Source organism: Pteropus alecto, unplaced genomic scaffold, assembly GCF_000325575.1.
Source record: "Pteropus alecto unplaced genomic scaffold, ASM32557v1 scaffold177, whole genome shotgun sequence".
Lineage (NCBI taxonomy): Eukaryota > Metazoa > Chordata > Mammalia > Chiroptera > Pteropodidae > Pteropus > Pteropus alecto.
Window position 1 is genome coordinate 8259000 of NW_006442207.1, and position 10515 is coordinate 8269514.

Here is a 10515-nt window from a genome sequence, read left to right on the forward strand (position 1 = left end):
AGCTCCTATTTTTCTTGTCATTTTCCTTGGAAAATCTCCTTTCCCATTGAAATGCCACATGGTTCTCTCTTTAGCAGAGACAGTTTCCATGTAATCCCCTCTAATACTCAAACTGTGTGACGTAAAGTGCATGTGACACTAAAGTGACTTAAAATCACAACCACAGTGAGCTCACAGATTAAGGTGGTCCAGTTCCTTGAATGAAGCAACAAAGTAAAAGCCTCAAGAATACATTTTGGAGGGTGTGTCTCTGTTCTTTTCTATTTTGGGGTATCTGATGTATCTCTGTGGCCTCTCAGGATCTCTGTCAGTGAGCTTCTGTGTGTTGCTGTTGTGTGCATGTCTATGTATGACAGGAGTTAATTATATATGTGTCTCCTTGTATGTGTGCGTATTTGTACCTACTACAGTCCATGAGTCTCTGGTCATGTGTATGTTTATGTATATAATCCTCTAAGTGTGTTTTTGTTTTTCTATGTGTCCACTTCTCTGTTGTAGGTATGCATGTGTGTATATCAGTATGACTTTCTGGGTTATGTATAAGTGCATGATATTTATCTGACAAAGAACAGTATCAAGAAGCTTCATTTTGGCCCAGAGATGCTTCTGAATTACTCTATGCTACTGTCAAGCCCTTGGAAAAAGCAGACCAGTGGCTCTTCATTGTGGCCAGGAAAAACACACACACACACCTGGGAGCTTCAGAAAATACTGCATCCCAGATATCATTTAACTATTCTGAAATATTAGGAGGTAGGGCCTCAGATATTATCATCACTTAAAAGATCCCTGGGTGATTCTAATATGCATCCAGAATTAAGAAGCATTATGCTTGCTAAAAAGCTAGGCCTCTGCTGTTTTTCCTAGAAATATGCAATTTACTTGCTTCACTTGTATGCAACTTTAATTTTATCACAATCCAGTAGGGAGGATAATGTGATTAATTTATTTGGTGTAGCAAAGGGCTGACTCTCCCCTTTCCAGCTGAAGAGGAAGATGATCCATGAGGGAAGTGTGTAAATTCAACAGCCTCCAGATTAAGCCATTGGGACAACAGAGCAGAACGTCCCCTCCTAGCCCACCTTTCTTCATTTCAGCTAACACATATTTTTCATTCATTTATAGGGTGTCTAATTAATAAACTATAGCACTGCTTTAAGGTCCACATAAACTCTTTACAGCCATTGCATGCGTCTGACAAACAGAAAGAGGATATATGGGTATAATAAAACAAGTACTTCATAAAAATTTAAATGTGTATTTTGGAGCATTCTTTACAGAGGAATAAAAAGAGGAGGGCAGGAAATAAGACAACATTGCTAATCTTGGAGACAGAATCTGAAAGGAAAAGGAAATCTCAATACTTAACGATGTGGGAGGCAGGGCTCTGGTCTATAACTCAACTTTGTGAAAACTAGAAAAAGGTTTGTCTTCTCCGAGTTTCAGCCCCTGCCTGCCTCAGTGGATGGATGTTTCCCAGCAGTGGACCTCCTACAATTCTGCTGGCGGGGAGGATAGGCAGGACAGGCTGTCCAAATGTCCATGTCACACCTTCCCACTCCCAGCTTCTGGCTCACTCCCTTAGAGAACACTCAGAAGTCTGGAGATTTGGACTCTCACCCACATTTATTAGGTAAGAAAAACAGTAGATTTTAAAATACTTCTTAGTCCTCACAACTAAACTGAACGGTATATCAAGAACATAGTAGGTGCTTAATAAATATTTGTCGAATGAATGAATGTATGATTGTTCAATGGTAAGCTGAATTTGAAAGGGCAACTTAAAAGACTTTCTTCTTCAACAGATGAAGAGCCAATGAGGCAATGGGAAAGCTTTCTTTGTCTCCAAATTTGTCAGGAGCAATAGAAACAGTGAACCCACACCACTGATACACAGACTCAATGTGCACTGCAAGTAGTAAAAATTAATCAGAAGGTTAGAAAACTCTCCATTACTTCTTCCATAGTCTATCACTATATTAATAAGCCTACAGTAAAATAACAGTGGATTATAGCTGGGAGAGCTGCAAGAGACACAGTTCCCCTGAGAAGTATCACAAAAAAAAAGCCCAAAATTAAGAGGAGAGAAAAAAGCAAGGCCACTAAAGGAATTTAAAATTTTTGGTCCCCATAGCTACAACAAATATTATACATTGCCTAATTTTTGGCACAGGTAATATAAATTCACACACACTAAATGCCAATTTGCCTCAGTCTCTATTGCCCTATTAAAAAAAAAAAAAAAAAAAAGGCTTAAGTGAAAAGGCAAGAGCCAGAACCAGACTCAGATACAACACAGATTGGCATTGTCAGATAATTAAAAATAAATATGGTTAATATGTTAAAGACTCTAATGGAAAAGTAGGCAATGTGCTGGACCACATGACTAACAAGAGCAGAAAGATGACCAATATAAGAAAGAATCACACACATACAAAAACCTAAAATCAAAAACATAGTAACAAATGAAGAATATTCCATTTGGCTTCATCGGTAGCCTTGACACATCTAGAAAAATATTGGTAAACATGAAGATAAGTCAATATGAATTATCCGAACTAAAAGGCAAATAGAGACTAAATGATGAAAAAGATTAGAACATCCAAAAATGGCAGAACAATAGAAAATGGTTTAACATATGTAGAATTGGAAGAAGAGAGAAGCAAAAGAAATACTTAAATAATGACTAAATGTTTTCAAAAATTAGTGACAGATAATAAACCAAGGACCTGAGAAACTAAAGGGAATGCTAAGCAAGATAAATGCAAAAGACAAAACAAAGTGAAACAAAACACCTAGACAATATCATGTACAAATCAGAGAAAACAAAAGACCAAAAGAAAATCTTGACAGTAGCCTTGGGGATGAATGTGTGCTTCACCTACAGAGAAACAAGGACAACTACAGCAGACTTTATATCAGAGAACACAAAAATAAGAAGTCAAGAGAATAAAACATTTGATGTGTTGATAGAGAAACACACAGTAACAACAAAAGTAAAAATGAAATTGCAAGCCCAAATGCCAGAACCAGTGAAAAGTTCCTTCAAATGTGAAGGAGAAATAACTGACTTTCCCGAATAACGAGAAATGAGAAATTTAATTGCCAGAGGTCCCACCCTGTAAGAACGCTAAGTTCTTCAGTTAGAAGGAAAAATGATAAATGTCAGAAACTTGAAGAGTATCCAAATGTAATAGATAAAAATATAATTTTTCAATTTTTCTATTCTTTATTTATTAAAAGATGAGTACTTAAAGCAATAACAGTAACAATATATTGGGTGTTTAAATACCTGTGAAGTGAAAGAATGATAACAATGTCACAAGGGCTGGTGGAATAATTGAACATATTCCATTATATGATATCTTCGTTATGTATGAAGCAATAAAACTTGAAGGTAGCCTTAGGTTGTTTTTAAATGTATACTGTAAAAACTAGGACAAGCACTAAAAAGTTAAGAACTAAGTATCATGATAAGTTAATATAGGAGATGAAAATGAATTAAATTAAAAAATTGCTTACTTAACTACTATATGCCCATTAGAATGCCTAAAAATAAAAATGCCAGTTGCTTGTGAGGATGCAAAGCAACAGGAACTCTATTTCTTTGCTGGTGAGAATGCCAAAGAACTTAGCTGCTTTGGAAGACAGACAGAAGTCTCTTGCAAAATTAGACAGACATCACCCTATCATACAATCCACCAATTGTGCTTCTGGGTGTTTAGTTAACTGACTTAAATTTTACGTCCATGCAAAGCCTGCATGTGAATGTTTATAGCGTCTTTATTCATCATTGCCCCAAACTGACATCAACCAAAATGCCATTCCATAAGTGATTGGATAAACAATGATACATCTGTACAATGGAATATTAATCAGTGATTAAAAGTTAAGTCTGTACTAATAAATTATTAAATAATAAATGCCAAATATTTCAAATTATATAAATATATATGTCGATAGATGACAGATAGATAGATAATTAATTTACCTCACTCATTAGTGTATGCCATGCATGATGACTTCTTTCCCAAAGCACAGTAAGAAAATTGAAGGAAGAGGGGTAGCAACTTTACAAAAGAGAAACCTGATAAAACTACCTTAGCCAAGTGGTCAAGGTTAACATTATCAGTGATAAGTCAGGTTAATGGTATATATTCTTTTTATGATGTGGTGAAAGTGACTCTTTATCTTGGATATCTTCCTCACGAAAACCATAACTCCATTCAAGCAAATCCAAATGAGGTGCTTTCAACAAATACCTTGCCAGTACTTTTCAAAACTGTCCAATCATAAAAAACAAGTTTTAGAAAATGTCACAGCCAAGAGAAACAAGGCGACATGACAACAAAATGTAATATGGTATCCTAGATGGAATTCTGAAATAAAAAATAAGGAAATCTCAATTAAGGAAGGATTTAGTTAAAATAAGTTAAAATAGGAAGAGAGAGAGGAAAAACAAAGAACAAATATAACAAATAGAAAATAGTGAGATGGGCAATTTTAATTTAGGTATATTAGTAATCAGTTTATACATAAATGGTTTAAATATAATTATAAGGTAGATTTTTGTTAGATTGGATTAAAAATAAATGAACAAAAACTCCTTAAATATAAGGCCTCAGCTAGATTAAAAAGATTGAGAAAGATACTCCATGCCAACACTAATCAAAAGAAAGTGGCAGTACCTACATTAATTTCACACACTAGCCATTTCCTATGAAAGAAGTCTGACGCAGAAGTGGGATCCAAGAACTCAGAGGGTAGAGCCAAAAGCTTTGGAGCACAATTCCCTGTAGGAGAAGTTAGCCTTAATTAAAAAACTGCCCACAGGTGCTTTGCTGGATTTCAGAATTGCTATTATCTAATAACTCCTTGTGTTCCCATTTTCTCCCTTTTTGTATGAAAAGGTCTATAGTGGTTATCTTCTATCTGACTCCTCCTAAATTCTTGACCCACAAAAACTAAGAAAAGAAATGAATGATCATTGTTCAGAGTTACTATCATGAGGTGATTTGTGAGGCAAAAATAGATAACCAATATGAATGTATAAAAATACTAGCTAATATTTCTTTAATATTTACTATGAACCCAGCACAGTAATTTCATGGCACTAGGCTTCATATGATTTTCTCATTTTATTTTCTTGACTATTTAATGAAGCAGCTATGAATATTATAGAAATTTCATAGCTGAGAAAACTAATGCCTAAGGTTATGTAAATGACTCAGGTCATATGATTCCAGAACCCACATGGTTATCCAGTAGAGTATTTAGTTGCTCAACCACAAAAGAATTAAGCATTCTTACTAACTGGTAACACAGAAATTGGTAAATGTGGAGACACACAGATGGGCTGCTTGGAAATCTTATAGACAATCTCCTACATTCCCTAGACAAAGCTGCTTCAAATCAATACAAAATGTACTCCGATTCCACAAGTCTGAGTAGTGACTTAATGGAGAAGACAAGGGATTGCATTGCTTAGTGATTTTTACGACATAAAAGATGGCCACTTCACAAAATTTAGAACCTGTCAGCCCTGGCTTCTCATTGGATAGTTGAGGAAACTGGAGCCCAGGAATATAAAATATTCTGTCTACTTTGCAACTTAAGGACAGAACCAGAATAAGGTCTAGTACTCGCCTGTGGATTATTCCATTGTATCATACTGCTTGAGAAGCCTTCTGAATGGCTTAAATACATTTAGAATTAGAAAGACAGATTTACTGACCTCAATATTCTTTGGTCATTGCAGTTCCAAGAGATTCTGATTAATCACATTTTTTTTCAATAAAATTAAAAACTATTTTTCTGTGAGAACCAAAAAGGACTCTTCCTGTCTCTTGAACCTACTATTTATAATGCTGGGAAAAGCTCACATACATGCCCATGAAGGATTTAGCCTGGTGGCCTCCATCACTTGTCACTGTTTTAGTTCTCACTCAGGGTGAGAGAGTCCCATGGGAAAATTAAGACATATCACGTACCCCTGCACTACGATTCACTCTAATCTCCATGAAAATGTGAAGAAAAAACAAATCAAAAGAAATGTTTTCATATTTATATGGAATGTTTTCATATTTCAAATAGTTTAAAGTAATGAAACTTTTATATTTCATGCAGTATGCATGCCTTTAAATCATGTTATCGCTGCATCTAAGGAAAGCAAACTATAAAATTGGCCCAGCTATCAGGGAGATCCAGCAACCTTTGATCTGGCTAATATTTTTCGTTATCTGTTACACACCACATTTCCCCCCATACTTATCTCCACTTATTGATACCTGCCTTCAAAAAGTCGACTTACTGATAGAAATTCAGCTTTGTGAAAACAACAATTCAAGATCTCCAGACACTGGAGATGAAGGAAAGTAAATGCCTGGTTATAAGTTGGCTGAGCTTAAAAGAGCTAATCGGTAAGTGACCATTAGAGAAATGTTATCAAGATTACATCCTCCAGAAAGCAGTGAAATAGAAAAAGGAGAGAAAATTAGGACATAGGGAAAACGTAAAAAGCAGAAAGTCACCTCCTTAAAGTTTCTTCAACTCTGAATGTAGCACTTTCAGACTCCGTGTGGTTCTGTGCAGCCTTTCCCCTCGATAATTATGGAATTCTCAGGATTGAAAATGACTCAGAGGCTACTCATTTCACTTTCCTCTCTTGAATCCTCTTCCTATCATAGCCCCACAAGCAGTTGTCCAGCCTAGATGTTTAAAAATCCAGCACTGAAAGTGTCACATTGCTAAGTAGCTCATGCCTTTCTCTGATGTCTGCATTAGAAATTCTTGTTTCATGAACAGAAAATCAGAATTCTCAACTAGTAAACACATAGAAATGTCATTTTCCCTTATATCTGGGGAAGTATGAACTAAAACAGTAATATACCTTTTTTTTCAAATAGCATGTTAGGAAACTTGTATGTGTCTTAGTCAGTTTGGGCTACAATAACAAATTGCCATAGACTGGCTCCTCCCGTGAAATCACTCTAAATCCTCCAATTGTTGGCCCTCGTTCTCTGGGCTTGTGGGAGGGTGTGGAACCTTGCTAATCTCTGCATCACCTTTGGGATCACTCTCCATTTTCCATCATCTTGGCCAATAGACTCTGGCTTATATTTAGATGACTAACATCTTTACCAAATTTGGCCATAGAGTTTATGTTTTCTTTGGAAATGGCTCTCATTTTCTCCCATATAGATAGGCTGAGATTTTATAAAATTTTTAGTTCTGGTTTCCTTTCGATTAACAATTCCATTTCTCTTCTCACATTTTATTAAAGTGGTCAGGAGTAACTAGATTGCTTGGGAACTATACTTTGCTTAGAAATTTCTTCATCCAAATATCCAGTTTCATTTGTGAACTTCAAGGAGAAATATATCTGTCACAATGGACTTCTGGTTAACTGGGCCCGAATTCATAACCAGAGTCTAGCAGCCATTGATGACTGAGGCCTCTCTTGCACTCTACATTTCCAGAAAAGCCACATACTGAACTTTTCAGCCTCCTGTACTATGCCCCTGCCTGTTCACGCAGTCTGAGTAAACCACTGCAGGGAATCCTTGGTTTTTCTCTTTAGACCAATAGACTGAGACCTGCCACATCCAATCAGAGCTACGCAAGTTATATCCTCATTTGCATATATACTTATCAATCTGAACTACTCCATTTGGACCAATCAGAACTACATAACTTGGAAAACTCTTTTGCATAAAATTGACAAAAATGGGAACTATGGGTAGAAAATTTTTCTATAAGAGGGAGACTCTCCTTTGTCTAGGCAGAGTGTAATGTAGGTTGCTACCTGAATCTGTGTCTCCTGGGCAGCAGTTCTTTTTGTTCAAATAAGTGTTTTTATTTCTTATTATAGACTAAAATTAATTTTGGTCCACGCATCACTCACGAGTTTTACCTTTCAAAAAATAGAAGAACACAAACACAATTCAGCCAAACTCTTTGCCGCTTTATAACAAGCATCACCCTTCCTCCAGTTTTCAATAATGTGTCCTTCCTTTCTATCTGAGATCTCATCAGAATGGCCTTTATTGCTTATTTCTACCAAGTGGTCATTCTGTTCATGACCACTTAGGTATTCTCTAAGAAGATCAAGGCTTTTGTTGTAGCTTTCCTATTTTCTTTCTGGGCTCTTGCCAGAATCACGCTTAACAGTCCCTTAATAGCAATGCAAGTTTTTTCTAGCATGCATTTCTCTTCCAGACACAACCCACTACCCAGTTCTAAAGCCAATTCCACATTTTAGGTATTTGTTACAGCAGCATTTCTACCTCTCAGTGTCAATTTTCTGTTTTAGTTTGTTTGGGGCTGCTCTAACAAAATGCCATAGACCGGGTGGCGTATAGATAACAAAAATTTATTTTTCAAAGTTCTGGATGTTAGGAAGTCCAAGATCAAGGTGCTAGCAGCTTCAGTGTCTGATGATGTCCTTCTTTCTGGTTCACAGATAGTACCTTCTAGCTGTAACCTTACATGGCAGGAGACGTGAGAGAGCTCTCTTGGGCCTCTTATATAAGGGTACTAGTCCCATTCATGAGGAATCTACCCTTTTAACCTAATCCCCTCCTAAGAGCTTTGGTGGTTACGTTTCAACATATCAATGTGAAAGGCAGAGCACAAACATTTAGACCATATTAGGAATGGTTTAACCCAAAGTTAAAAATAAATGTTTTATGTTACAACTACTAATGTGGGAGGCTTGGTAAATCATACCCCTTCTCTCTAAGGAAAGTGGACAAAATACTGCTTGGGTATTACACTTGCTAAGAGGGCATCTTCTAACGATATCAACGATGTTTCAACTCACTGGTAAACAGTGATGCTTGTCAAACACTGTTTTACACTTCACTTTCTCCAGACTAACGAGATATACATCATGCAGCAACGAGTAAGCAGTCTTATATTTATCCACATAAGGGGGGCTCTGACAGAGATACAAGAGTTTAAGGAGGCAAAACTGAAGATCAACTTACTGGCATCTTGAATTGTCATGTAAAAAAAAATTTGGTGAGATTTGAAGGGATTATAGAAAGTGAAGATTGCAATTCAACTTTGTTTGAATTGAAGCTTTCAGTGAAATGTCTTTAAGCAGGGATATTGTACAAATCCTAGCTCAGCGAACAGTTTTCAAGAGAAAAACACAGTATTCCAGAAACTGTAAAACTATATTATTTCAGGGTTTTCCCGTACCCTTCCTCTCCTTTCCAACCCAACTTCTAACAAGCACTGTCCTAGAACATGAAACCATCTAGACAAACAGGAGTCTCCAGGAGGGCATCATGCTGTCCTAGGGATCAGTAATATGGATCTTAACTCTTGTGGTTTGATGCATTAAAAAACAGAAACTGTGCTACTTTATAAATAACCAAATGTCACTTTAAAAAATATGTAACCTACTTTATTTTAATTGTGATAAAATACACATAAACTAAAACTCACCATCATGTTTAACTGTACAGTTCAGAATCATTATATATATTCCCATTACTGTGCAGCCATCGCCACCATCCATCTCCAGAACTCTTCACATCTTGCAAAACTGGAATTTTATATCGCTTAAACAATTCCCCGTTCTCCCTCTCCCAGCCCTGGGAACCATCATTCTGCTTTGTCTCTGAATTTGGCCACTCTAGGTACCTCATATAAGTGGAATCATATAGTGTTTGTCTTTTTGTGACTGGCTTATTTCACCTAACATAATATCCTCAAAGTTCATCCCCGTTGTAGCATATACTAGAATGTTCCTAATAGGGAGGCTGCATATGTATGGAGGAAGAAGATAGGATGATGTGTCAATGTGGGTTCATCCTTGGTAAAAAGTGATCCATTCTGGTGAGTGAAGTTGATAATGGGGAGGCTGTGTATATGTGGAGGAGGAGGATCTACGGAAAATTTCTGTACTGCCCTCTCAGTTTTGTTCTAAATCTGAAACTTCTCTAAAAAATAAAGTCTTAAAAAATAATAACATCCACCATCTTAAACAGGAATTTGATGATTATTTGTGAATGTTTTAAAAAGCCTTTTGGTTAACCTTGAAAATAATACAGACTTCCAAAATTAAAGAACTACCCAAATAACTGGTATTTTCTCTAAAAAAAGAGAAATTTGGTAAATTTGGCCAAATTATTAATAGAATTTGTGGATTAGACAGTAATATCAAGTTATTGATTTTGGTGGGTTTCTGGGTATGTAGGAAAATATTCTTTGATGTAAAGATTGCACATAAAAGTATTAGGGGTAGTGAAACATCATGTCTGTAACTTAATCTCAAATAATTCAAAAACATTGCACATATACACATATACTTATTGATGGCAGATTTAAGGAATTTTAAAAGAAAAGTTAGTAAATGTCAAGAGTTTCAGAATCTAGGTGGAAGTTACAGGAAATTTTGTTGTACTAGTCTTACGATTTTTTTATAACTTTGAAATTGTTTAAAAATAAGAAGTAAAATAAAGGTTGTTAAAAGTGCTACAATGATGATGGCTGACATTTTGTTCT

The 10515-nt window shown here is 36.0% G+C and overlaps 1 long non-coding RNA gene across 1 annotated transcript in view; it reads right to left on the reverse strand.

Moving 5' to 3' along the window:
• The window catches only part of LOC112470123, a 194421-nt gene extending 187819 nt beyond the window's left edge, over window positions 1-6602 (reverse strand). Inside the window, exon 1 of the long non-coding RNA XR_003042835.1 lies at window positions 6531-6602. This is a non-coding gene — a long non-coding RNA (uncharacterized LOC112470123). The remainder of the gene's footprint in view (window positions 1-6530) is intronic.
• Between the last annotated feature and the right edge of the window lie 3913 nt (window positions 6603-10515).